Source organism: Malaclemys terrapin, chromosome 11 (genome assembly GCF_027887155.1).
Source record: "Malaclemys terrapin pileata isolate rMalTer1 chromosome 11, rMalTer1.hap1, whole genome shotgun sequence".
NCBI lineage: Eukaryota > Metazoa > Chordata > Testudines > Emydidae > Malaclemys > Malaclemys terrapin.
This window is the reverse complement of record NC_071515.1, coordinates 31,062,095-31,088,432: the sequence shown is the minus strand read 5'-3', so window position 1 is coordinate 31,088,432 and position 26,338 is coordinate 31,062,095. Positions and strand designations below refer to the sequence as shown.

At 41.6% G+C, this 26,338-nt stretch overlaps 1 protein-coding gene across 1 annotated transcript in view; it reads right to left on the bottom strand.

The window, feature by feature from the left end:
- The window catches only part of TFPI (tissue factor pathway inhibitor), a 56,305-nt gene extending 45,594 nt beyond the window's left edge, over window positions 1–10,711 (bottom strand). The window contains exon 1 of the mRNA XM_054043745.1: window positions 10,375–10,711. The gene's annotated coding sequence lies outside the window, so the exon portion shown is untranslated. The remainder of the gene's footprint in view (window positions 1–10,374) is intronic.
- Window positions 10,712–26,338: the final 15,627 nt, after the last annotated feature.

Here is a 26,338-nt window from a genome sequence, read left to right as displayed (position 1 = left end):
GAGCATGCACTTTTCTTCATTGCAGGCAAGCTCTCAAGTAAATGCAAGGACTACATTTGATCCTCGCCCCTCCATTATGCACCCAGAGATTATCTCACCTAATGATATCTAGATACAGTGCTTTACAAAGGTAGTCAACATCATTGCTGTGCTTTAGGGCTAGATACATCATGGGACTTAGGGGCCTAACTTCTGCTTTAGGTCCCTAGGTCCAACATATATAGTCATCACTGAGATCTAGTCTTGCCAATTTTGGTTGGATGTGTTCCTGGAGATTTCATCACGTGATAATATTTAATTAAAAATTAATCTTTAATTCCTGGAGACTCCAGGCCAATCCTGGAGGATTGGTAATCCTACCGATATCCTCAAAAGCCTGCTCAGATGCTGCCTAATCCTGTAGATGCTTAAATTCCCTAGTTGCCTACATTTCTTCCAGGAAAGTCTCTTGGCATCTAAATTTTCTCTGATTGGCATGTGAAAAACCACCTACGTCCCAATGCTGCCAAGTTGCTCAGCTCTTTAATTTGCACCTAAGCCCCAGCAGGATTCTCACACAACCTGACAACCTCTCTCCCCATACTTCTTGTAAACTCAGACACAGAAGAAGAATGGGCCTATTATCTCAATCCTTCCTGGCTGAGCCTGTTACATCAGAGACATGGGAGGCAACATTTTCTTTGGTTATTTGAACATGGATTTATGAGAGGAATTGTGTCTGAGTCAGACTCTGGGCCAAACTTTTAGTTCACTAGAAAAATGAAAGCATGACTAGCTGTAATCTACATCTATCATTTCTATCTGCCCAGGAAATTAGTTGTTCTCATCACTATAGTACTTGAGCAACCCACAAACATTAACAATTTTTTTTCTCACAACAGCCTTCGGAAGCAGGGAATTATCACCACCACTTTGCAGATGGAGAACAGAGGCATATGAGCCCAGATCCTCAAAAGTTAGGAGTCTAAATACCTTTGAGGATCTGGCCCATAGAGATTAGTTTATTTGCCGTGACCACACAGAAATCACGGCAGAGCCAGAAACTGAACCCTGACCTTCAGTCCCCAGTCAGTGCCTTAATGACAAGACTATCATTCCTCCCCTGATAATTTACAAGTGATATTTTTTCCTTCTGTTTATTCAGTTTAATTCCAATCTGTGGCCTTTATATGTAAACAAAAGCAGAGATGAAATTCTGAAAACAAAAATCTAGTGAAAAAACAGAGCATACGAGTATTAGAAGTAATTTGTAAAGCATGAGTCATCCAAAATTCAATCTGGATCCAGTAGGGCTTTAAAAGATTTTCCCACTGAAAGTTTAATATTTCATGTGGCTAGTGATGCTGAGGTATATCGTCATTCAATGTTTTCTATAAGAAATGAGATTTTGGGATTGAGGGAATTGTTTTAACAGAAGAAAAACTACATTGCTAAAGTCTTTCATGGCTCCATTATATTTTTCTGCCAAACTAAACAAAGAAACACATTTGCCTTTCAGTTGTTTCATATGCTTCATTTCAGCTCTTACCCATGCCATTGAAAATAATCCATCCATATTATATTTTGGCAAGTTTTCAAGAAGTCAAAACCCATGTTGTGTTAGATAACATGATATTTTGTATTAAACCTCAGCATATGATTAGATTGTAATTCTAGAACCAGATTTGGAAATGGTTAATTTCTGCTCAAGATTTAATAACTGGTCTTTGGAGGAGGCAAACTGATTTTTAATTAATAAAATAATTCTGAAAAATCATACAAAAAGCAATGAAACTGAAGTTCTCCCCACATGTTGTCAAGAGAGATTCCATGGTACTTTTCACAAAGGTAGTGTTTTATGTTCCTCTGCCCAGTTGTCACTTATGCAAGTAGTCACTTTAGCTTCAGTTGGCTCACTCATGGGAAAAACGGATTTCAGGGTTGGACACTAAGTAAGAATATTATACCTTCCCATACTCCAACTGCTATTTTCATTAGATAAATATTATTCTTTCCTTCCTGTCCCTAAATACTAGCATTGCTAGCACTATTATAATGGCCCACATCATTATAATGGTCAGTATGTTCCATCCAGAGTTGAATGATCCATGGGAAGTTCTCCCACTGCCTCCATACTAGAGGAATTTCTTGCTAGTTTGTAGACTTGCTATGAATCTCCTGCACTTTCTCCAAAAAGAAGTTCTGTGGATTTCACCAACAACTACTGACTGATTTTCTGTTACTTGCATGTCTTACCTCACCCTGTCATCTGCATTAATATTTCTGACTTGCCTTTATAGACTCATAGACTTTAAGGCCAGAAGGGACTGTTACGATCATATTAGTCTGACCTTGTGCACATTGCAGGCCACAGAACCTCACCCACCCACTCCTGTAGTAGGCCCATAACCTCTGGCTGAGTTACTGAAATCCTCTAATCTTGATTTAAAGACTTCATCTTTCAGAGAATCCACCCTTTACTCTAGTTCAAGTAACCGATGCCTCATGGTGCAGAGGAAGGTGAAAAACCTCCCAGGGTCTCTGCCAATCTGGCATGGGGGAAAATTCCTTCCTGACCCAAACATGGTGATCAGTTAGACCTTAAGCATCTGGGCAAGACTCATCATCCAGACACCTGGGAAAGAATTCTCTGTAGTAACTCAGTGTCCTCCCTCTATAGTGTCCCATCTCCGGCTGTTCAAGATGCTAGCTAATAGCAGTTGTGGATGGTCCACATAGCCCTTGTAGGCAATCTCATCATACCATCCCCTCCATAAATTTATCAAGCCCAGTCTTAAAACAAGCTAGGTGTTTTGCCCCTTTATCCTTTGTCTGTTACAAAGTCCTTCCTCTTGCCTGTGTCTGTTTCTGCTCTACCAGTTCTCTCCATCCATCCTGTTTTACCAACTTCTCCAGTCTCACACCCTCCCAATAGAGATTATAGAGACACAACACACTGTGCTTTAGGTGAATTCAAGACTGTCTTTATTTCCTGTTTACACAGACCCTTACCTCCTGGTTATATGTTTCCTACTGAACACACTGAATAGTGGCTGTAATTGTTCATAACTAGCACCACACTCCCATCTTCACCTCAATTCAATCCTCCCAGATAAAAACTATAAAAAGCAGGTGGTTTTCAGAGTACATATCATATCTGTATGTAGATAGATACATGTACACACCCATATTTTATAATATTATGTATATTTTGTGGGACTGTTAAGACATTCAGTTAACAAACCTAAATAACCGTGTGATCTTATGAGTGTAACCTTTGTTCTCCATTCCGTTATTCTCACTGTTTGCTGCTATAACTCACTGTATCATGTCCAAAATTAGACTAAGCACTTCTAGGCAATTTAAGTGCTTAATTAGCCTGTCAGGCATCCAGCATATTTTTGGCACTATATTAATAAAAGTAAACATTGAACACAAGAGGTGCCAGGATAAAGGCCCGTGGAACTCTGCAGCTATGGGCTGTTGGAGAGACTGATCGGTTGCCTAGCAATTTCCCTTTGTGCTCTCTCTCTCTGAAATAAAAAAGCAGAGACATTTCAAGATATTCCTTCCACTCCTTCCAGGTATTGTAATCAAGAAAGCAGCAACTCATGATTCATGTTGCTGACATCAGCAGTTGATATCTGGCCTGCTCAGTGGCCTCAGGAAATCACTGACCAAAGGCCACTGACACTGAGATGAATGCTGTTTCCATGTCACAGCCTGGCCTGCTTGATGATTAGAATTAAAAAAAAAAAAAAAAAGCTGTTTATTAAGTGTTGCCTGGCCACTGCTTTCTCAAAATACTATGTGAGAGCGTTAGCTGAAATGCTTGCTGCCAGGCACTCTTGCCTTTTGAGATCTAGACCAGGACATATTAAAGAGTTGCCAGCAGCATGTGCTTCCTTTGGGAAGTATTCGTGCTCTCCTGCCACCAAAGGGCTTAGACAGTCTCCAGTTTCTAATCAGCCAAGAAGGGCAAAGGATCCATTTCCATCTTGAGTGACATTCACATAGTGCATGAAAAACAAACAAATAGACTCTGAGGAGGAGTTCAGGAGGACTGCCCTGGATTTGCTTAAGCTTCTCCGTATGGATCTAATTCCCCGTGTAATTCTATGAGATGCATAAGAACAATACATGTCCAAATAAAATAAAATAAGAGTTTATATGCAAATAATATAGCATCAAGATAGTGACACAAACCCACAAAATCAGTTAAAGAAGAAATATGACCAACTGATTCCTTTTAGTACCTAGCTCTAAAAGGTCCGGTTTGGGGTCAAATTCTGCCACCCTTACCCACAGTGACTATGATATGACTCAGAATGAGTAAGGGTGGCAAAATGTGCCTTTTGAGGTTTCCCTACTGCATCCGTTGTCTTTAGGATGTGGATGCATCTTATGATGCACTTGTCTTACCAGTGTCTTTCTTTGCTTGTGTAGGTTTGTGATCCAAGTTTAGGAGAAGGTCTTTTTTTATCCGAAGCTAGAGAAGCAGTTTTAGTGTATCACATTTATAATCCACTATTTGGTCAAAGGCCTAGACCACATTGTTTAAATAAAGAGCTCTGTACAAGGCATCCTAAACTGCTAGAAATATAATATTACATTCAGTAGCTGAGTTAAGTCTGAATTGCAGTTTGTGGTTTACATTAGTAAAATTTTTTAAATCCATAACCAGGATTATTATATATATAGAGCGAGACATATTCTAAGTCAGCAATTATTTCAAGAGTGAGTGGAGAATAAATATTTTTCAGTGAATAAAGAGAATGCCTGACATCATTTGGGCTGGGTAAAGAAGTAAAATCAATATCCAATCAACTAGATTTTAGAATTCCCCAGTCTTTCATGAGTTCATCAGAAGTAGATATTCCGAGACATTTTGTAGCATGCCTCACTTTTGTGTCTTGAAGAGAATTTGGAATGAGAAAGATTTCTGAGTACTTTCAGTCCCTGAAGAGCCCCTACATATTATTTAATGCCCCACTTCCCATGTGTATGGAGCCCTCCATACTGCTTCTCAAGATAATGTAGGCCTAATCCAAAACTCAGGTGGACCTTGGATCAGTCCCAAGTTTGCACCTGAACCCTCCCTATATAGTGGGACTTATGGATTCCAATCCCTCAGGTTTAAATCTAGAATTCTGGTTGCCTATTCCAGGGATAGGAAATATATATCTTTTAGTTCTCAAAAATTGCTTAACCAGTTTTTGCTCAATCCTTCAAAACCCCCAAAAAGCTTTCATCCAAGGCTGAGAACAAACATGCTGTGTATTAAGCCAAAAAGGGAAACATTTGACCAAGTAATTAGCATTTGAAAATGACCCTTTGTAATAGCAACTTGTGCAACCGAAACTATATAACAACAAGATATTCAGTTGGGGGAGTCTAAGAAGGAATTACTGCATTTGCACAAGGGACAAAAAAATCTCAATGAGACAGTTGCAGTCCTGTTCCCATCTCCCCTCACCCCTTTGAAAAGAGTATTTTATTGAAAGTAGCCCTTACGGGATTGCCAATGTTTGGGTAGTTTCCCAAGAGGAAATTGAGCCTTTATAATTGCACATCTGCCTTATTCTCAAGAACAAGTCAATACAGAATGCCCTTTATCTTCTTACTAAATTCCCCTACAGTCAAACATTCCTAGTATATTGTGTCACCTTGGGAGGAATGGGTGAAGGTTCTAACGCTTACCATCTGAGGCTCTTTTTGCAGTTTAGGAATGTCTCATATTAAATTAAAAGAAAAACAAAATCCAATATCAAATTCAACTGCTGCTTAACAAAAAAATGTATCTCTACAAAACCAAAAGTTTTACAAATGCTTGCTTAATGTTCAATGGAGGCCTTAAGATTTAAGATTCAAGTGGAATTATTATTTTTAAGGTGGTATATACAATAAAGCACAATTCAAAATGTAGTATGTGTGACCTTCTGCTCTGGGGATCAGAAGCAGCTGGGGCATGTACAATTTTTGCCAATTGCATGCAGGAGACAAGAGGGGATGGACTTGGCATGAAGAGTGTGTGTTAGTGCTCTCTCCATTTACTTCCCCCAACCCCTGTTCATACTTGGCCAGATTCAGGTATCCTCACTCCACCAGAGTAGCATCTCACTCCACATGTGGTCCCATTGACTTCAGGACAGGAATGATTCAATCATGCATCAGTTACAGCTTTTCTTTACATCAGAATATCAGGAATTTAAACTCAAGATCTTATTGGCCCATAGAGTTAGAAAAAGGAGCATTTTACTACTGGAAAAAGGAGACTCCAATTCTCCAGTGGGACCATTCCCTCTAGTAAGTCCCAAGAGGACTGACTTTAAAGCTGTGCCAGAAGATAGGATAGGTTACTTCTAGAGCTCCCTCTGAGCTCTCTACAGTGGAACTAATGGTAACTGTTGCATTTGACTTTACGGTTGGAGGGTTACAAACTGTAGTCCCAATAAACTTTAAAACTTTCTAGACCTTTCCTAAAATGGGGTTTTCTGTGGCATAAGGTTATCTGATGGTTCAGGGTGGTATATAGGCCTTTTCAACACTGATTAGTGATAACCTACATAACACATACTCGTGAATAATACCTATGCCTGGTCCATGACCTGAAGGTGGGGGAAAGTGAGTGGTATAGAGGCAGCTGCAAGCCAAATGGGAACTTCCTTATGACAGGAATCCTAACTGTGAATTCCTTTATGATGGGAATCCCCAACTATAGAGGAGCTGTAAGTCCTATAGCTGGAGTGGCACAAAGGAGACTTAACCTGGGATTTGTCCCTTTATATCCTTGTAATGGCTAGAAATAGCACAAAACTTTCTCCACGTTTGTAGGGATTTTGCTGAAAAAAAAAAACCCAACACAAACTTTTTTGTGTTTTCTGACCACTTTTCAGGAATACATTTTTCATGACCCGCAGTGTTAGACCTTTTGAATATACTTATTTTGCTTTGCAGCCTGTTCTGCACTAATTTCTATAGTAACTAGAGTTTAGCAGCAAACATTTTCTTCTGTCTGACTAAATGGAAAGACAAACAAAAGGTGGGTTCATATATTAGCAACTGACAGCGTTAGAAAAAAGCATCAAGTGACATTTCAGTGACCATGAAAGTGACTTATTCAAACTGATAGCATAGGAAATGGAAGAGTGGAAAAATGCAAAAGATATAGTAAATTCAGGAACAGTATGACATAGGTTATGAGATTTTGTGCGTAGTCTTAGGTTGTATTTAGTACAGTTTAAATTAAGGAAAAAATATCTAACTAGATAAGATTATAGCAATTCTGACTTAATTTAGTCCACTAGTCCCTTTGGATAATTCACTGTACTTAAAAATATATATAATTTCCCCACATTTACTCTAATCAGTAGGATCCCAAACTGGACTATGTCCCCATTCTCATCACTGAACTAACCAAAGCAGGGTTTTGCCCTGTGGTAGAAAAGGTATTTTGATCCACGCAGTACTTTTTAACAAATGATAGCACCATGTTTTTCTCATTGACACCGCTGTAAGGAAGAAGAAAACCAGGCCTATCATTTTTAATCTGACAGTATCCCTACAAGACAAATATTTACTGAATGTAGCTTGATTTGGAAAAGCTAGGAATAGACAGTGGTTTCTGTTTACACTCAATTAATATTTGAATGTTGAAATGCTGTTTCTCACACATCTGTTTCTTCTCCCTCTAAAAAATAAAAAGTGATTGAAACAAGATAAGTCTAAACAAACCATGATATATATGTTTCAGAAAGCAGTCAGAAGTTTTGCTTTTGACATGATAATACCAACAACAATAAAAAAAGCACACACCAGAATTTATTTCTGAATCTAAAGTATGAAGGAAGAATGTCTGCTGGGTAAAATGTCCAATTTTTCTGTTTCATGTTCACCTCAGAAGATTGACTGGTCTTTCTGATTTGATATGAAGCAACAATTACTGGACTGTAAACTGTGTGCCAATTATAAAATGTCCTCCAATATCTTACAGGCCTTGAACCAACTCCAGGCCTGTGGTATGTAGGTACACTGCATGTGTTAAGGAGAAGTGCAACTGTAAAGAGATTCTTCTTTCATGGTGCACCTAAACAGCACTGGGCAAGTACTAAGACCACCACTAGGATCAAGACTCTGTGTTATGACACAAGGCCAAGTCTTCAGCTGGCTAATCCTTGACTGCAGCTGACAATAGGGCCTTGTGGGCCTGAAGGAATCAATAGAAAATGATATTTTTTTCTGGTTTTGAATCATTCTATAAAATTTAACAGAAAATAATGTACCCATTGTAGAATGGCTCAAGGACCCATAGAATGGAGATCATTCTCAGTTAAACTATATTTGTGGAGGTTCCATTTGAGCAGATTCTGCTATCAGGTTCTCCCCAATAAGCTGATGTTAAAGAGTGTTTGCATAGATAGGACAATTATCATCTCCCTATTGTCCATGCCAGACTACCCAGTACTGCTTAAGGACTTAGCATCTTTACATGAAAGAACTTTATGTCTTTGGGGGTAATGTTATTTTTTCCTGGATTTTTGCATGGACTTTCAATGGAGCAATGCTGAGGATCTGTCCCCAACTTCCCCTCCGCCCGGACTCTGCACTAGTAAACATAAAAGATTAACATAAATAGCTGCCAGATTGTGTTAAGAATCGTGTTAAGAACTTTTAGAATACTAGCAATATTTCAGAAACATAGGAGCTTGAGAAGGATTTTAGCAGAAGGGTCTGAGGCCAATTTTATGGAAAGTCTTCTGCCCACACACTGAGACAAGACTGTTCAGGTCAAATCTTCAGCTTGTGCAAGTGGACATAGCTCATTGACTTAAAAGTAGATTTGGAAGTTTACACTAACCAATTTAGGATCAGGCCATCTACATACACTGATAAGGTTTACAGAATTTCAATACAAAGTTTCTGAAAGATACTGATTGCTTTAGATTACCAAATCTAAAGGATTTTAAAAAATTAATTCATTGTTGCCAGGTTTGCTTTTCACATTTCATTCTAGGCAGGGAGCAGGCATCACCAATTTGGTCAACTTAATATACCCTCGTTACACACACACACACACACACACACACACCATTTGAAAGCTTATTATGTCTACTTTAAGATGAAATATTACATGGAAATGTCAAGTGATGCCATTAGGGATAAACAATGATCCCCCCCCTTAACATGTTAAAATGACTCCTTTGAAATCTTTACATTTGTTTCATTAGTTTAATGACCCTAAGACATAAAATTCGGTTTTGTGGTGACCTCCATGCTTTGTTCCATAACATTGTTAGGTGCTAGTTCTTGGCAATTCAGAAAGCATGCCCTTATTGTTCCTATCTATTCGACAGCTGAACTTCCTGTCTTCACATCTGTCCATAAGACTTTCAGGAAGGACGGTTTATTTTACATTTTGCCTGAAGTACTTCCATGACTAATTTAGAGAACTGAGTCACACTGATGTTTTTCATATCTCTGTTCCCACCGTTCCCCCTCCCCCATCATTTTCTCCTTTGTCCATTTTTCCCCCACTGAACATTAGTGCTATGAATCCTTCTTCTCTTATACTCCCTATACCAAATCTAGCGTGTAGTTATTTAGATTTTGTCCCTTGTTTTTAAATCCAGTTAAATATCATTGTGCTTTCATTAGAGTTATCATAAAAGAAGCTCAAGTTCATGCTGATCCGAAGTAGAATATTGCACAAATCATTTTTTGTTGCTTGCTCTATTTTTTCATTCAGTATGACAACAGTCATTACCTTGTTCATTGTTTAAATAATCTATGGACCAGACAGGGAAAATATTCTTTTGATTTGAATAATGAGTGAAATTGATTTATAGTTACATGAGATTTGTGTAATTCTGCTACAACAGACAGAGCATTCTGCTGATTCTTAAAACTGTAATTGCCTCTAAAGGCATGGGCTCATAGGATTTGAAAATAGTCTAGCAGACAGACCACAAAACTCTGCCTGAATAAATCTGCCTCTCTCCCTGGAGCTTCCACTGTATTCAATTGAGTGCAAGCATTGTTTGAAAAGCTTGAGACATTTCATGACAAACTCTGGGTTACCGATCAAAATTAGTATAAAATGTTTCACTGATGGTTTGGTTCTAAGCAGCCACTTCGAGCTTGCCAAAATGCCCATATGCTGACAAGTTCACTACCAGCAAATAGTTCCTATTGTAAGAGCACTGTCTCTTTAGAAACAAAAATCTACCTTTTTTGCAATCCCTGAGTACTAGACTTTGCATCTGGACATCCGACTACAGTACCTAACACATGCTAAGGAAAAACCAACCAACTTTTGACATCCTTTGGACAGAATTTCTTGCCTTCTTCCCCCAAAGAAAGTCTTTTGCAAAACAAAGGCTTTTACAAAGTACTCACCAACCAAATTCCTGTACGCAGTTTTTGAAAGAGAATTGGCGAATTCCTGAAGCGTGTTGAGCTTGCTTCTCCGCTATCAATTCTTGTTGAAGATAGGACTTGGGAGTGGGGGAGATACAATGGGAAAAATGCAATCTGATCCTGCTATAATGCAGCGGTAGCAGCCTGCTGATTACACTGCCAGAGGTTGCTCCTCTGTTTGTTGTGAAGAGAGGGTTATTCTGGCTACGATTCAATGAGATCAGCAGCAGTGGGGAAGCTTCCTGTTTAGAGTGTTGTGACCTCGCCTGCATTTTAGGGTAACTTTTCTAAATAGCTCCAACCACAAAAGAAACATGCTTCCAGTATGGAGGAAACTGGATAAGGAGGAAGTCTAAATGCTAGCTCAGTTTTTTTGCTAACTTCAGTACATTGATGACAGTCATAAAGTAGTTTCACTGTTTACTTCACAGAGATATGTTAAAACTTCCCATGTATTCTGCTTGCATCATATTCCCTTTATGCAATAAATGAAGTTCTGTTCAAGAGGGGAATGACTTATCCATTCTACGCATAGAACTAGATTAAACACAGGGTCTACATTGGCTTCTACTGTATGGCGACTATAACTTTCCCTCTGCTGAGGTGCCTTATGACCATCCAGTGCAACCCCAAGAGCTGGGGTCACTGGCTTGAAGGGGGGCATGGCAAGGGATATGCAGATATAGCTCATCTCCTCAGCAAGTCTGAGGATCAGGGTTCCTACGGAGCCCCTGGTTAAGTTAAAAACTGTCCCATTGCTAGAAATATTGCCTGCCCTCCATTGTAGGCAATCCCCCAGCCCTATCTGAGTGGCAGTAGTCCTTGCTCACACAAGAGTTACTGGTAGGAATTCTCTTCACTTCACCAGCTTATAACTTCAAAGGTGATGTTCCCAGAATGGGATACTTTTACATAAGGCCACAATTTTCAAAAGCCACTAGTGAGTTTTGAGTGCCCAACCCTAAAGGTGGCCTGATTGTCAGATAATGCTGAACACCAACTCTCTGAAGATCTCAGCTTGAACACTCAAAAATGGAGACACCCAAAATCACCAATCCATTTTTGAATCTCTTGACGTATATGTTTACAGTTTGGGTAAAAATACTGGATGAAACAAATTGAATCACAAGCCATGATGCCTGATACTATTTTTCTTAATCTGGTAACATTTACTTACCAAATCATCATGAAAAATTCAGAATAGCCCCCAAACCAGGCAAAACTGTCCTACTTTAGAGTATTATAAACCCCAAACTCAGATTAATTTTGAGGGAACTATGCTGAGTTTTAGGCACAGAGAAAGGGTTTTATAGATCTGGATGGAAGTCAGACAAAATTTGCTAATTTCAGCTGAAATTAAAAATAAAATTGTCATCCCCTGCCATGTTCCAAACCTCTTTGAATTTCACTCAACTTTGATCTGTAAATTCTAGCAGGTGTTTCTATGGAAGAGATCAGCCAGACACAATAGCTCCCTTGCGATATATTGGGGCCTAATCTTGTATACACTTACACACAAGTAACTTTTATTGTACGTAGTTCCTTTGAAACCAATGGCATTTCTCACATCAATAAGGTTACATGTGTGTGAATAAGTTTGTAGGGTCATGACATCGGTTCAGCCACTTCAGTGAAGATCCATAAACCTGAATGCTTATTTATCCCCATTACAGCAATTTTTTTTTGAGAAACCATATATAAACAACAATATTCTCAGGGACGCAAGGAGAACAATGTCTCTATTTTGATTAAAAATTGGCTGACTAACAAGACCTTTGATAAGTAATGAAATCAAACCAGAGTTCAAATTTTTCATTGTAGATAGAAAGCACAAAATGAGAAGCTTAGCTCAAAGGACAGCGTCTCTCATTTGAAGCTGATCCTGTTTTCCTTTAGATTTTGATGAGGTAGCTCCAGTTCTCCACATTTACATTCAATCCTCATGATTTACCAAATGACAACTATTTATCTTTGAATTTCTTTGATTTATAATTAGGAGCGGACAGACTGTGACTGAAGTTGGGAACAGACTTTGAAGATGAAACCAGACTGATTTGAGCTTTCAGCATCACTAAATAAAGTTTGACTTACAGTCTGACCCAAAGCCCACTGAAGTCAGTGGAAAGAATTGCAGTGCTTTTAACAGGCTCCTGCAATCTTTACAGGGTGTCTTTCTTAGTGTCTTTTGCTTTTATTCAGTATATTCAGTGAGATGGAATTTGAGAATTTTAAATCCCTAGAGTCATTAGAAAAGTGCTAGGAGACCCCAGTAATTTCTCAAACTGTACAACAAACTAACAAAAAAGAATGTTCACTGACTTAAAGTCTCCTCCTAAGCTCTCATCATTTTGTAAACATATCTGGAATAGTAGTGCAGTGATATCTGTTCTAGGAACTCAGGAAGCTTAATTCTGGAATTTTCTAACTTTTCTGTGTGCAACTTTTCAATCTGCATGTTCTTTTGTTGTATTTTATGTAATATATGTGCATACACATCAATCTTCAGTGCAAAGATTACAATTACAAATAGCCTTTGATAAGATTTAAGAGATCTGATTTCTGATGTGATTTAACACTGGACTCAGTATGGCCATACTACAATTCACTAGAGAGATGATCACTAGCTGCCACAGGAACTCAGTTAAATTGTGATGAAGAGACATGTATAAAACTGAAGTAGGCAAGAAAATAGAGACAAACAAACAAAAAAACCAAACACGAGCAAATCTGTTGTAGACGTGTGCTCTTTAAAACACTGCTCTCACTTGCATTCCTTATTCAAATCTTAATCTTTCAATAACCTTCCCCTCTCTTATTCTTGACAATACTAAATGAGTTCTATACAGACAGGGTCCTTCACACTCTACCTGGTGTCTGTAATGTAACAACCCAGACAGCATCAGCAAGAGCCCTTTATAACAAGCTGCAGGTGGCTCTCATGCTCAGCCAGGCAGATCCACTGGACAGAGTGGTGAGCCTTCCCTGAACTTTTTTCTGTATCTTTAACACTTTGGTGTCCCAATAGCCTGTTAAAGTGTGGGTGTGGGCAGGCAGCTAGTGGGTATGAGCTCATAACAGGAATCTCTTCTGCTGTTCATAAATTCCCTCATGGAATTCAGTGATATGGGAAGCCCCACTGTGTCCCAGGACAATCACTGGAAATTAGCAATACTATTAAGGCTTTGCATTTTCACAGTGACTTCCATCCGAGGATCACAAAGCATTTTACAAATACTACCCACCTGCGAGATATTACTTGCACTTTACGATGGGAAGCTAAGGAAGTGAGAAGTAAAGGATCAGCTTTTCAGGAGTAGGCGTGTGCAAATTAATTTGCATATACCTATGAGAAGCGTGCAAATAGCTGGTGAGTGCATGTGTAGGATATGTCATGCAAATTGTGGCCTGTTGGGCGCATACCTTAGGTTTGCACAAACACAGACATATGTTCAATTGTGCCATGCTTAATTCTGAAATTTGGCACTGTGGATGTTTCAGCTCTGACTGAGATTGAGTTAGCCACCCAAGCTCAGACCTAGGGGGTCTGAGCTGCTGCCAAAGCTAGGATGTCCACACTGCTATTTTTAGCCTACTAGCTCAAGCTGAGCTAGTATAACTGTTTACCCAGTCTGGGAGGCTGATTCCCAGGTGCAGAGTAGATGTAACCCCCGTGGTTTATTCAAGGTTACACAACGTGTGTGTAGAAGAGCTGGGACTATAATCCAGATGTCCTGAGTCCCAGTCTCAGGCACCAACTTTCTAGAGTGCTGGGGGGTGCTTGTCCCCTAGCTCTGCCCAAAGCACCATCCCCACTCCACCCGTTCCCCTAAGACCCCACCCCCACTCTGCCCCTGCTCCGTCCCCACCCCGCCTCTTCCCACCCAGTTCTGCCCCCTCCCCTGAGCACGCTCCATCCCCGCTCCACTCCCTTCCCCCTTCATCCTCCTTCTTGCTGCGAAACAGCTGATTGCAGCAGGCTTGAGGCGCGGGGGGAGGAAGGGGAAGGTGCTGATGGGGGGCTGCAGCCCTGTGGGTGCGCCAGCCCCGGAGCACCCAGGGCGTCAACGCCTATGGTCCCAGTCCAGTGTTTTAACCGCAAGATTGTCCTTTCTCTAAAAATGTGCTGTGTGTTGCCATATAGGGGTACATCTACACTGCAATTAAACCCTGAAGCTGGCCCATGTCAGTTGACTTGGGCTCAGGAGGCTTGGGCTGCAGGGCTTTGCAATATTGGGTAGATGTTTCAGCTCAGTCTGGAGCCTGGGCTCTGGGACCCTTCCACCTTGTGGGAGCCCAAACATCTACACTGCAATTTTACAGTCCCATAGCCTGAGCCCTATAAGCCTGAGTCAGCTCACATGGGCCAGCCATGGGCATTTAATTGCAGTGTAGACATAACTTAAGTGACCTAAAATCAACCCAAGATGCCTTTTCTGAGGGATGTTTTCTGATTAGCTTTGCCACTGGAGTTAGCACACTAAAAACAAAACAAAGGGAAAAAAAACACTATGTAAGAATTATTATACATGAGCAGCCCTCCTCCGCACAACTTTGTAATGGAGTGATTTTGACAGCAGGTTACATTTTACAGGACCCTATAGCTCAGGTAACAAGGAATTCTGCAGCAGAGCAGAGCCCAATGGTAAAGAAAAATAGGAAGAGTTGCTTTCTGATACTGAATGAGGAACTTCATCAGATTAAGGAAGTTATCCTGGAAACTTCTCTCTTTCAGTGGATTTCAGCCTGGAATCTTCCCCCATCTCTTACCACCTGACAGCTTGCTATAGTTTAAAGAAACACTACACATAACCTCACCCTTTCCTTTTGTAGTGGTTTTTTTTTTCTAAATGCCTTCTAAAGGCTTGTCTACACTGGCAAGTTTTGTCAATGAAACTAATGTCGACAAGGAAAAATCAACAAAAGCAAAGTTGCCAAAGCGTGTCTACATTTTCTCCCTCTGTTGACAGATCGTGTCCACATTCGGGGCACCATTGTCGACAGCGAGAGCAATGGACTGTGGGTATGAATCCCACAGTGCCTGGCGACACCAGCCGTCACTAGGTGTTGTGGGAATGCGGAACGGAGTGCAGCACATCCTGGGATGTGCAAAATGTACCTGGGATGTTCCCCTCTGGTGTTGTCTGGACCAGTGATCTGCTAGGTCAGTCCAATCCTTGACTCTGGGAGCCAGCCTGACCCTGCTCTGCTGTGAGAACCCCCACTCCTGGGCTGTTCATGCACAGCCTCTGGCAGGTAAGCTGCTCCCAGCTACTTGCAAGCGAATGACACTAGCCAGTATCTCCAGTCCCAGAAACAACCCTAGGAACCTCCATCTTGCAGTGTCCAGTTATGCCCACTGGACACTGCAAGCTTATATATGTTTGTTAGTTTAACAAAGAAATTGATATGTACCAGGCTTGTTATCCCAAGGGGAGCCTCTGACACTTCAAACCAAATGCACTGCTTCAGGTAGAACAAACAAACAGATTTATTAGCTATAAAGATAGACCTTAAGTGATTACAAGTCAAAGCATAACAAGTCAGATTTGGTCAAATGAAATAAAGGCAAAACGCATTTTAAGCTGATCTTAACACTTTCAATGTCCTTAAAAACTTAGATGCTTCTCACCACAGGCTGGCTGGTTACTTTTCAGTCAGGCTCTCCCCTTTGAGCAGCGTTTCAGTCGCTTGGTGGTGGTGGTGTCTGTAGATGTAGGTGGAAGAGAGAGCCTGGCAAAATGTCTCTCCCTTTTATCATGTCCTTTCTTTCCTCTTGGCTTTGCTCCCCCCTTCAGAGCCAGGTGAACATTACCTCATTGCAGTCCCAAACTGCCCAAAGGAAGGGGGTGACTCCCTCGAGGGTCTAACAGATTCTTTTGTTGCTGCCTAAGCCAGTGTCCATTGTTCTTGTGAGGCTGGGCCGGGTTTCTCCCATCCATGCCCTGATGAGGTGTGAACTGCCTCTCTGTTCTTGGAGACTTTTGCATGGGCTTGCTTTAAGCCATGAGGATACATTTTCAGCATCATAAGTATATACATGAAATTATAACTTATAACCTTACTATAACATTACTGTAACATCACTATAACAACCATGCTCAGTGCATTCTGAGCCTTCCGAAGACACCCAACATCATGAACTTTGCATTGGATACCACACAGCCATTTAACAAAGATGAACGTGGGGGTGTACAGTGTTCCCCCAAGGTACAGAGCGTCACAGTACCGTCATGCACCGCTTTGTGTCCCAGCCTTCCAATGGTTTCTGGATTCCTTTCACGACATTTTTCCAACTGTCAGTCTTTTGTAGTGCGCGCTAACATCTGCAATGAGAGAGAGGATGGATCTCCTATGTGCTGTTAGCTGTCATGAGGACATGGCGCATGGCAGCACAGTTACTCAGAGAGTTACTCGCAAAGTTACAGACAGAGGATGAATCGCAGGCACCCAAGTGTGATATGGACAGCAGCTACTTATCAGTGCTTTGTGTATTCACAGATCAGCTGCATACAGTAGACTGTCGCTTTTGGGCTAGGAAACAAGCATTGATTGGTGGGATCGCAGTGTCATGCAGGTGTGGGATGAAGACCAGTAGGTACAGAACTTTAGGATGCATAAAGCCACCTTACTGGAGCTATGTGCTGAGCTGTCCCCTGACCTGGGGCACAAGGACACCAGATTGAGAGCTGCCATTCTGGTAGAGAAGCGTGTTGCAATTGCTGTCTGGAAGCTGGCGAATCCAGACTGCTACCAGTCAGTTGCAAATCAATTTGGAGTGAGGAAGTCCACTGTTGGGGCTGTCTAACTCCAAGTGTGCAGGGCAATAAATCGCATCCTGCTGCGGACTCTAGGAAATATGCATGAAATAGTGGGTGGCTTTGCAGAGATGGGTTTCCCTAACTGTGGTGGGGTGATTGATGGCACACACATTCCAATTTTAGCGCCAGACCACCTTGCCTCTGAATACATCAATAGGAATGGATACTTCGCTATGGTGTTGCAGGCGCTTGTGGATCATTGGGGGCGTTCAATGGATATCAGTGCAGGCTGGTGTGGAAAGGTGCATGACACATGCATCGTCAGGAACAGTGGCCTGTACAGAAAGCTGCAGGTGGGGACTTTCTTTCCAGACCACAAAATCACAGTGGGGGATGTGGAAATGCCCATAGTAATCCTGAGATACCCCGTTTACCCCTTATAGCCCTGGCTCATGAAACCTTACACAGGGCACCTAGACAGCAGCAAGGAGTGTTTTAACAACAGGCTGAGCAGGTGCCGCATGGTAGTCGAATGTGCCTTTGGCCGTTTGAAAGGTTGCTGGAGGTGTCAATGGCAGGCCAGACCTTACCGAGGATAATATTCCCATGGTCATAGCCGTGTGCTGCACTTTGCATAATCTGTTTGCTCAGGTGTGGAGCACTGAGGCAGAGCGCTTGGCTGCACAGTTTGAACAGCCAGATGCTAGGGCTGTCAGAGGAGCCCAGAGGGCTGCTATTAACATCAGAGAGGCTTTGAGGAACCACTTTGACAATGAGGGGAACTAGCACAAGTCTGCTTTGGAGTTGCTTCCCTGGTGCATCCATGTACAATTTTGGGGCCAAGATCCATGCAACAAAATGCATTAGAAGCCTGTTCCTGAGAGTGAACTGATTGCTATACACTTTTGTAGAACACAGAATAAAAACGCTGTACCATTAACACTGGTCTACAATTTTTGAGAAGTCGTCTTTTTCAGAGATAAAATGTGCTATTTATTATGTATTTTGATGTGCTGAATTCAAATATGATAATTAAAACAACTGATTGGCTACTGTTTCTAAGATATTTAAGTTTTTACATTTTATGTCTATGTATATTGTGTAGATAGTAAGGTTTTAATCATAAATTATAAACCTAGGTCTTTTTGTGTGTTTATGGTTGCTTTACATGATAATATTTCACCTGTCCTGTTTATGTAACACTTTAAAAATCAGCAAAAGGGTTATATAAATAAAATTTATTATGAAACAAAAGACAAAAAACTATTATGTACATAGTTTAGTCCTATTCAGTGTCTACTCGGCGCTTCTTGCCTTGTCTCTTGTATTCATTAAATGGAGCATCTCTTGTCACTGTCTAGCAATAGTCTGCAAGCATTGATGGGCTCCATTTGCCCTGATAGCGTTTCTCCATTGTTGCAATGTCCTGGTGAAATCGCTCGCCGTGTTCGTCGCTCACTGCTTCGCAGTTCGGTGGAAAAAAATCTAGATGAGAGTGCAAAAAATGTATCTTTAGTGACATGTTCCAACCAAGGCTTTTGTATGCCTTGAGGAGGTTTTCCACCAACAACCTGTAGTTGTCTGCCTTGTTCTTTCCGAGAAAATTTATTGCCACTAACTGGAAGGCTTTCCAAGCCGTCTTTTCCTTGCCACGCAGTGCATAGTCAAATGCATCATCTCGAAGAAGTTCACGAATCTGAGGACCAACAAAGACACCTTCCTTTATCTTAGCTTCACTTAACCTTGGAAATTTTCCATGGAGGTACTTGAAAGCTGCTTGTGTTTTGTCAATGGCCTTGACAAAGTTCTTCATCAGACCCAGCTTGATGTGTAAGGGTGGTAACAAAATCTTCCTTGATTCAACAAGTGGTGGATGCTGAACACTTTTCCTCCCAGGCTCCAATGACTGTCGGAGTGGCCAATCTTTCTTGATGTAGTGGGAATCTCTTGCACGACTATCCCATTCGCAGAGAAAACAGCAGTACTTTGTGTATCCAGTCTGCAGACCAAGCAAGAGAGCAACAACCTTCAAATCGCCACAAAGCTGCCACTGATGTTGGTCATAGTTTATTCACCTCAAAAGTTGTTTCATGTTGTCATAGGTTTCCTTCATATGGACTGCATGACCAACTGGAATTGATGGCAAAACATTGCCATTATGCAGTAAAACAGCTTTAAGACTCGTCTTCGATGAATCAATGAACAGTCTCCACTCATCTGGATCGTGAGCGATGTTGAGGGCTGCCATCACACCATCGATGTTGTTGCAGGCTACAAGATCACCTTCCATGAAGAAGAATGGGACAAGATCCTTTTGACGGTCACGGAACATGGAAACCCTAACATCACCTGCCAGGAGATTCCACTGCTGTAGTCTGGAGCCCAACAGCTCTGCCTTACTCTTGGGTAGTTCCAAATCCCTGACAAGGTCATTCAGTTCACCTTGTGTAATGAGGTGTGGTTCAGAGGAGGAGGATGGGAGAAAATGTGGGTCCTGTGACATTGATGGTTCAGGACCAGAAGTTTCATCCTCTTCTTCTTCCTTGTCTGACTCAAGTGAGAATGATTCTGGTGCATCAGGAACCGGCAGTCTTTCTCCGTGGGGTACTGGGCGTATAGCTGATGGAATGTTTGGATAATGCACAATCCACTTTTTCTTCTTTGACACACCTTTCCCAACTGGAGGTACCATGCAGAAGTAACAATTGCTGGTATTATCTGTTGGCTCTCTCCAAATCATTGGCACTGCAAAAGGCATAGATTTCCTTTTCCTGTTCAACCACTGGCGAAGATTTGTTGTACTAGTGTTGCAGCATATGTGTGGGGCCCACCTCTTGTCCTGATCTCCAATTTTGCAGCCAAAATAAAGGTGATAGGCTTTCTTAACCATAGTGGTTATACTGCACTTTTGTGATGCAAAAGTCACTTCACCACAAACATAGCAGAAGTTCACTTGTGTGAACATCTGCACTGTTCACAGAAGTACGAGGCATCTCTGCTCACTTTGGCTAAACAGAAATGTGTCCCTTTGCAAAAATAAACACTGACAAATAAGAGAGCACGACACTGTATGATTTCTAGAGCTGATATAGGGCAATTTGTTCAGCAGAGTGATGTAAGGTTCGTTATGATTGCATCACCCATGACTTCTAGGAATAACATGATGCAATTCATATCATGTATGACGCAATACCTGCTTCAGATTGCAGCATTCATTGTTTTGCCTAAAAAGCAAGTACTGTCCAAACCCAGTCATAGATTTATTCATAGATCCAGTCAAAGACGTATTTTAGACATTTCTGGTTTAAATTGAGATCCCTTCCCTTTATAACTCACTTATCGTCCGCCATTCCCAAGTCAAGGGTCGTATATACTGACCCAATAGCATATCTTGAAAACTAGAGCCAATCAACAATTTTAAGCATCATTTTCGTTCTCAGTGACCCAGAATTAGTAAAGTTTGACTACATTTATTTCAGAAGCATTTTGGCTGCAGAGCAGGGATACCTTAGCCTTTATTTATTGTTAAAAAGAATAAAATCTCACAATTGTGTGTAGCTCCAGCTATCATTGTGCAAGCTGTGAGAGGGGGTGGAGTGATGGGGAAACTCAGGAGTGCTGTAAAGTGAAAAGGAATGTGTGGGCATTGAGGAGGGTGGGGTTGGCTGCAGTGGAGGTCGACCATGGATCTGCTCAGTCTGCAGCTATATCAAAGACTTGAGCATCTCTGTCTGATCCTCCATAACTTAGCAGCCACTTTGCCACTTGCCTAGCAAATGCAGCATTATCTTTTCTGTCATGCCTTTCGGCTTCCCAGCACTCTTTGCATTCCCTGGTCTGTCTCTCTTCATGCTGCAGCACCTTCTGGAACACGTCTTCTTTGCTGTGTCGAGGGTTTTTCCTTATCTGCCAAAGCCAGTCGGTAGGAGTGTGTGGTGTGTTCCTCAAGGTCTGTGCTGAACAGAGGAGGGATTGTTACATTCCAGCAAATGATTGAAACATTTTAGTAACAAGGGCCTTTTGCTAGTAGAAATCACTTTCTCTCTGAGACTCTAGGCAGGCACACAGCTCCGCGAGCACCCCGGTCCTGGTGAGTGTCGGGAGTGGGGGGAAGGCAGTTGTACGTATGGACAAAACAGTCATGGCTCACAGGGAACTCATTCCAAAATTATCATGCACTTTTTCACAGGCAGCCAAACTACTGGCTGACATCTCGCTGCTGTGGGTAACCAGGGAAACCAGGGCACAACTACTGCATGCTTGCGGCTTTCACCCCGATCTATATGCAGCTCAGCTATGTGCCGCTTTGGTCCCAGCTCCAATGATTTCTAAATGGCATTGTCAAGGCTCCTTCCCCACTCTGAACTTTAGGGTTCAGAGATCCAACCCCCTTGGATCTAAAACCAAGGACAATCAATCAGGTTTTTAAAAAGAAGGCTTTTCATTAAAGAAAAAGGTAAAAATCATCTCTGTAAAATCAGGATGGAAAATAACTTTACATGGTAATCAAACTTAAAGAGCCCAGAGGAACCCCCTCTAGCCTTAGGTTCAAAGTTACAGCAAACAGAGGTAAACACCCTAGTAAAAGGTACATTTACAAGTTGAGAAAACAAAGATAAAACTAACACGCCTTGCCTGGCTATTTACTTACAAGTTTGCAATATGAGAGACTTGCTCAGAAAGATTTGGAGAGCATGGATTGATGTCTGGTCCCTCTCAGTCCCAAGAGCGAACAACCCCCAAAAACAAAGAGCACAAAACAAAAGCCTTCCCCCCACCAAGATTGAAAGTATCTTGTCCCCTTATTGGTCCTTTGGGTCAGGTGTCAGCCACGTTACCTGAGCTTCTTAACCCTTTACAGGTAAAAGGATTTTGGTGTCTCTGGCCAGGAGGGATTATAGTATGGTACACAGGAGGGCTGTTACCCTTCCCTTTATAATTATGACAGGCATGGTACAGTTTGCTACAACGGGGGAACTAACAAGGCTGCAATCCCTTGGAATCTGTGACAGAAGATTAACAAGTATCTCTTGGAAACTTTCCAGAGCCTCTCTCTGGAGGATTCCCTGTAGGTCTCGATGTCCATCGACACCCTGCTTGGCCATGCAGATTAGCTACACAGGGCAATGTCTAGCCCACAGAAAACACTACCTGCCTCCCACTTTTCAATTCCCTACACAAGCCACAGCAACTTACCCAGCGTCTCATCTGCTTCCTGCTCCCCGTTGAGCACTTCTGGAGTGGAGAAAAGTTCCTGTCTGCCTGACCCACCGGGCAACCCCGCTGGGAGCTCCACATCCTCTTCTAGCTCGACTTCTTCATCCCAAATTTCAGCCTCCAGGTTACCCCCTCTTTCTGCTGCTTCCAAAGTATCCAGGAGGTTATCGACGGTGGAGGTAGGGTCACCACTGAGGATAGCATTCAGCTCCTTATAGAAGCGGCAGGTCTTAGGTACACCGCCAGAGCGATGGTTTTCATCCCACGCCTTATTGTATACCTGCCTCAGGTCCTTTATCTTCGCTCTGCACTGCTGCATGTCCCGATCATAGCCCTTTTCACACAAGCCTCGAGAATTTTGCCCATTTGTGTCCTGATTCCTACAGGTCACTCGCAGCTGCGACTGAACACACTCCTCTCCCCATATACTATACTGATCAGATCCAACAATTCAGTGGTGGTCCAAGCGGGAGCGCGTTTGGTGCAATAGCCAGCCATGCCCACCTGGGAAGCCACCTGGGAAGCTCATCTGGGAAGCCAGCAAGCAGGAAATGAGATTTAAAATTCCCGGGGCTTGCAAGGGGGAGGGGTGGGTTGGCTGCAGGGCAGGGGAGTTCAAACCACTGACCAGAGCGGCAGCATGGGAATTGTGCAACACTTTGTGGAGGACAATAAAATAAAATAAAAAAAAGCTGTAGTATCTACACTGGCTGTTGGTCAACAATAAAGAGAAGAAAAAAGACAAAAGTCTCTCACAGGGGTGGAAGTTTTTTGTTGCCAAAACTGGGCATTTTTTTTCTAAAAAGTCACATTGCAGTGTGTACGCTATTGCTATTTTGTCACCAAAAGGCAGTTTTTGGTGACAAAACTTGCCAGTTTAGACAAGCCCTAAGACTTTGTAGCCTCACTGCCTTCTGTCTAAAAATAATCTTGCTTACCAAAAGAAATGCAAACTGAGTCATATCCGTTCTTCCCTTGTCTGTTTCTCTCTGAATGCTAAGAAATGTATGCAAACCTGGGAAAAGGAAATAATTCAAGAATATCCTTTCTACTGCTATTTCCTACGGAGCTAAAACAGAGACAAGTCAGACTACAGGGGAACATGTGACAGGTAAAAGAAAAGAAAACAATGAAGTGGACACAATTGCATCATTACCAAGTGTGGGATATAATTTTCAGTTGAGGGTCAGGTCTTATTTTTCTGAGCTGGGTTCCCTCTCTAACCAATATATACATTAAAGCCCCTGCATGACAGCTTCTCTTACATTGTTCTGCATTGGAGTATAGATGTTTGTGATCTCTCATTGCCCTCTAGCGATTGCACTTCATATCACAGCTACTCAGCTCATTTAAAGGCACCATGAAAGTGGGGCTCCGTCCCAACCTCCCACAAATGAGCTGTAGGTTTATACCTGTAATGCTCACAAAATGCAAGGATAAGAGTTAAGTTACTTTACATTTTTCCTCCATTCAGGCCACTGATATTATGCATCACCCCCATTTCTTCCTCCACATTATGTCATCAACATGCTGATGACATCAGAATTTCAAAATCTCACCCAACTTCAAGATCTATGAAAGATGAGGTAGGGGACATTTTTTCAAAGTTTTTCCACAGTTCTCCAATGTTTTCTATTATTATATCACAAAATTTAAACTAATGTTTAAACATCCAGGCAAAAATCAAATTAGGTTCTACTGACTTCCAAGGGAGCGGGGAACAGGGCCCCAAAGGCCTGCAGCCTGATCTACTCAAGTGGTCAGGATCCCAGCTGCAAGAGATAGCTCAAGGCAAGAAGCCAGTCTGTACTGGTAGCATGCCGACGGGTCAGGCCACAGTTGGTGAGCTGAGTTAGAAGCCCAAAGGGCCTGCCGAGGTTGAGGTAGTGGAACAGGAGCAAGACGAGGGGCCAAAATGGGGCAAGCTATCAGGAAATGCAGCAAGCAGGGGTCAGCTTAGTTACACAGATGGCCTTCTGGTGTTTCTCCCACGCCTTAAATAACATGCTTGAGACAATCAGGGGACTCAGACACCACCAAACAGGGCCTCCACGGGCAGGGTAGCCACAGAAGCCAGAGCCCACAGGGCTACTAAACTGGTGTTCCCTGCTCTGCTGTCAAATGGTGACATGGGCTCAGGAGCTAATAGCTGCAGGTTCTAGACCTGCAGATCCTCCCACCTGCTCTTCTTTCTCCAAATGTCTTCCTTCTCTCCCGCCATCTCACTCCTCTTTATTTTAGCTGATTTTTTTAAAGAATTGAACGCAATGGGAAAATAGAATGGGGACCCCTGCTTGTGCTAAATATAAGAATGAGTCAGATCTTGATCATACAAAAAGAACACAGGCATTGCCATACTAACAAATCAATGGCCCATCAAGGTCAATATCCTGGCTTCACCTGTGGCCATTGCAGAGGAAGATACAAAACCTCAGTGAAACATTTTTCGATACTAAACTCTGAGCCAAAAGCATCTACCTGACACCATTGGGTAATCTATCCTGGAACATAAGGATTAAAAGTCCTTGAAATTCTAGCCTAGCCTAACCAATTCCAGTTTGGGGTTGTTATGAATCATAGGACACTAGCTCTTCAGAACTTGGTAGTGCATACTTAAAGGTAAGTACTGTAGATACTTCAAATGCTAGATCCTGTATGCTGACACCTGGTGGAGACCAATAGGCCACTTTCATACATGATGAGTAGAAAAGAATCTTTTAATAGGGCTGGAGTTTGTATTCCCTTTAACTAGAAGAGAGGCATTCTAGATTATATTTTTGACTCTGTCATTGGCTCGTTGAGTGGGTTTACCCATTTTTGTGCCTCAGTTTCCACAACAGCAAAATGGTGGAAATGATATTTACCCACTGCTTTCAGATCTACAGCTGAAAAGTCTAGGCATTATTATTACTATTATCTTCCTCATAATCAAAGTCCTGGGACATGAGGTCTTGGTGCAGTGTTCCTAACATCATCAGAAAGTATTGGAAATCTTATAAGAGATTGTTTTGACATTTCAGGACTGAACTCTGGACTAAAGACATTTGGATAAAGGACAAATGACCACACAATTAAGTACAGAAAATACCAGCTACAGGCATTTACCAGAAGCTAGTAATTTTTAGGGCCAGATGCTGTACTCAATGAATTAGGAAAAAACCTTCCTATGATTCAATGAAATCAGAATCAGGCAGAAGAGGAGAAAGTATTTCACAGCACAAGTATCTCTAATTTAAACCTTACTTAATTGTCTCTTACTCATATATTAAGCTTTTATTTTATTTACTCAATGCAGTCGTTAGAGCCCACAGTCAAGCATGTTTTTATTTTTAAGATGGCTCTTTATGGAATAAAAATGCATATTAATATAGTTAGTTTCACTTGAATTCTACCTTTAAATAGAAGAAATAGTAGAGAGTACAGTATAACCCCATTAAAAAGATTGCATCATTTCACAAAATTACTTTAAAATTATGTATTTCTTTAATGGATATTTAAGATACCTGCATTACAGACTGTCTAATTCTGACACAGAAAAAGCACTAATTAAATTAAGTACAGGAGTACTTGTGGCACCTTTGCGGATACAGACTAACACGGCTGCTATTCTGAAACCTAAATTAAGTACAACAACATTAAATAAGCACGTCTATATTTTAGCTCAGCTCTTCATTGTGGTTTGCATTGTGGTGCAATGAGAATCTGCAATCTAGTTCCGCACTAGACATTCCTGTAAATGAGCTTTACTTTTGGTGCACCTCCTGGAGCACCCATTCCAAATGCATTTCAGACCTGGAATTAATCTGATTAGTCACTGGATGTCACTGTTGCTGCACTGAGACTGCAGCTATGGTATCTGGAAGTGAAATAGAAATGTGCAGAAATATTTTTCCCTTCAAATTAAAAAAATCTATTGTACACTTTAGGGAGTGACTGAATATTGTTCCCAATTAAATCAATGTGAGTTT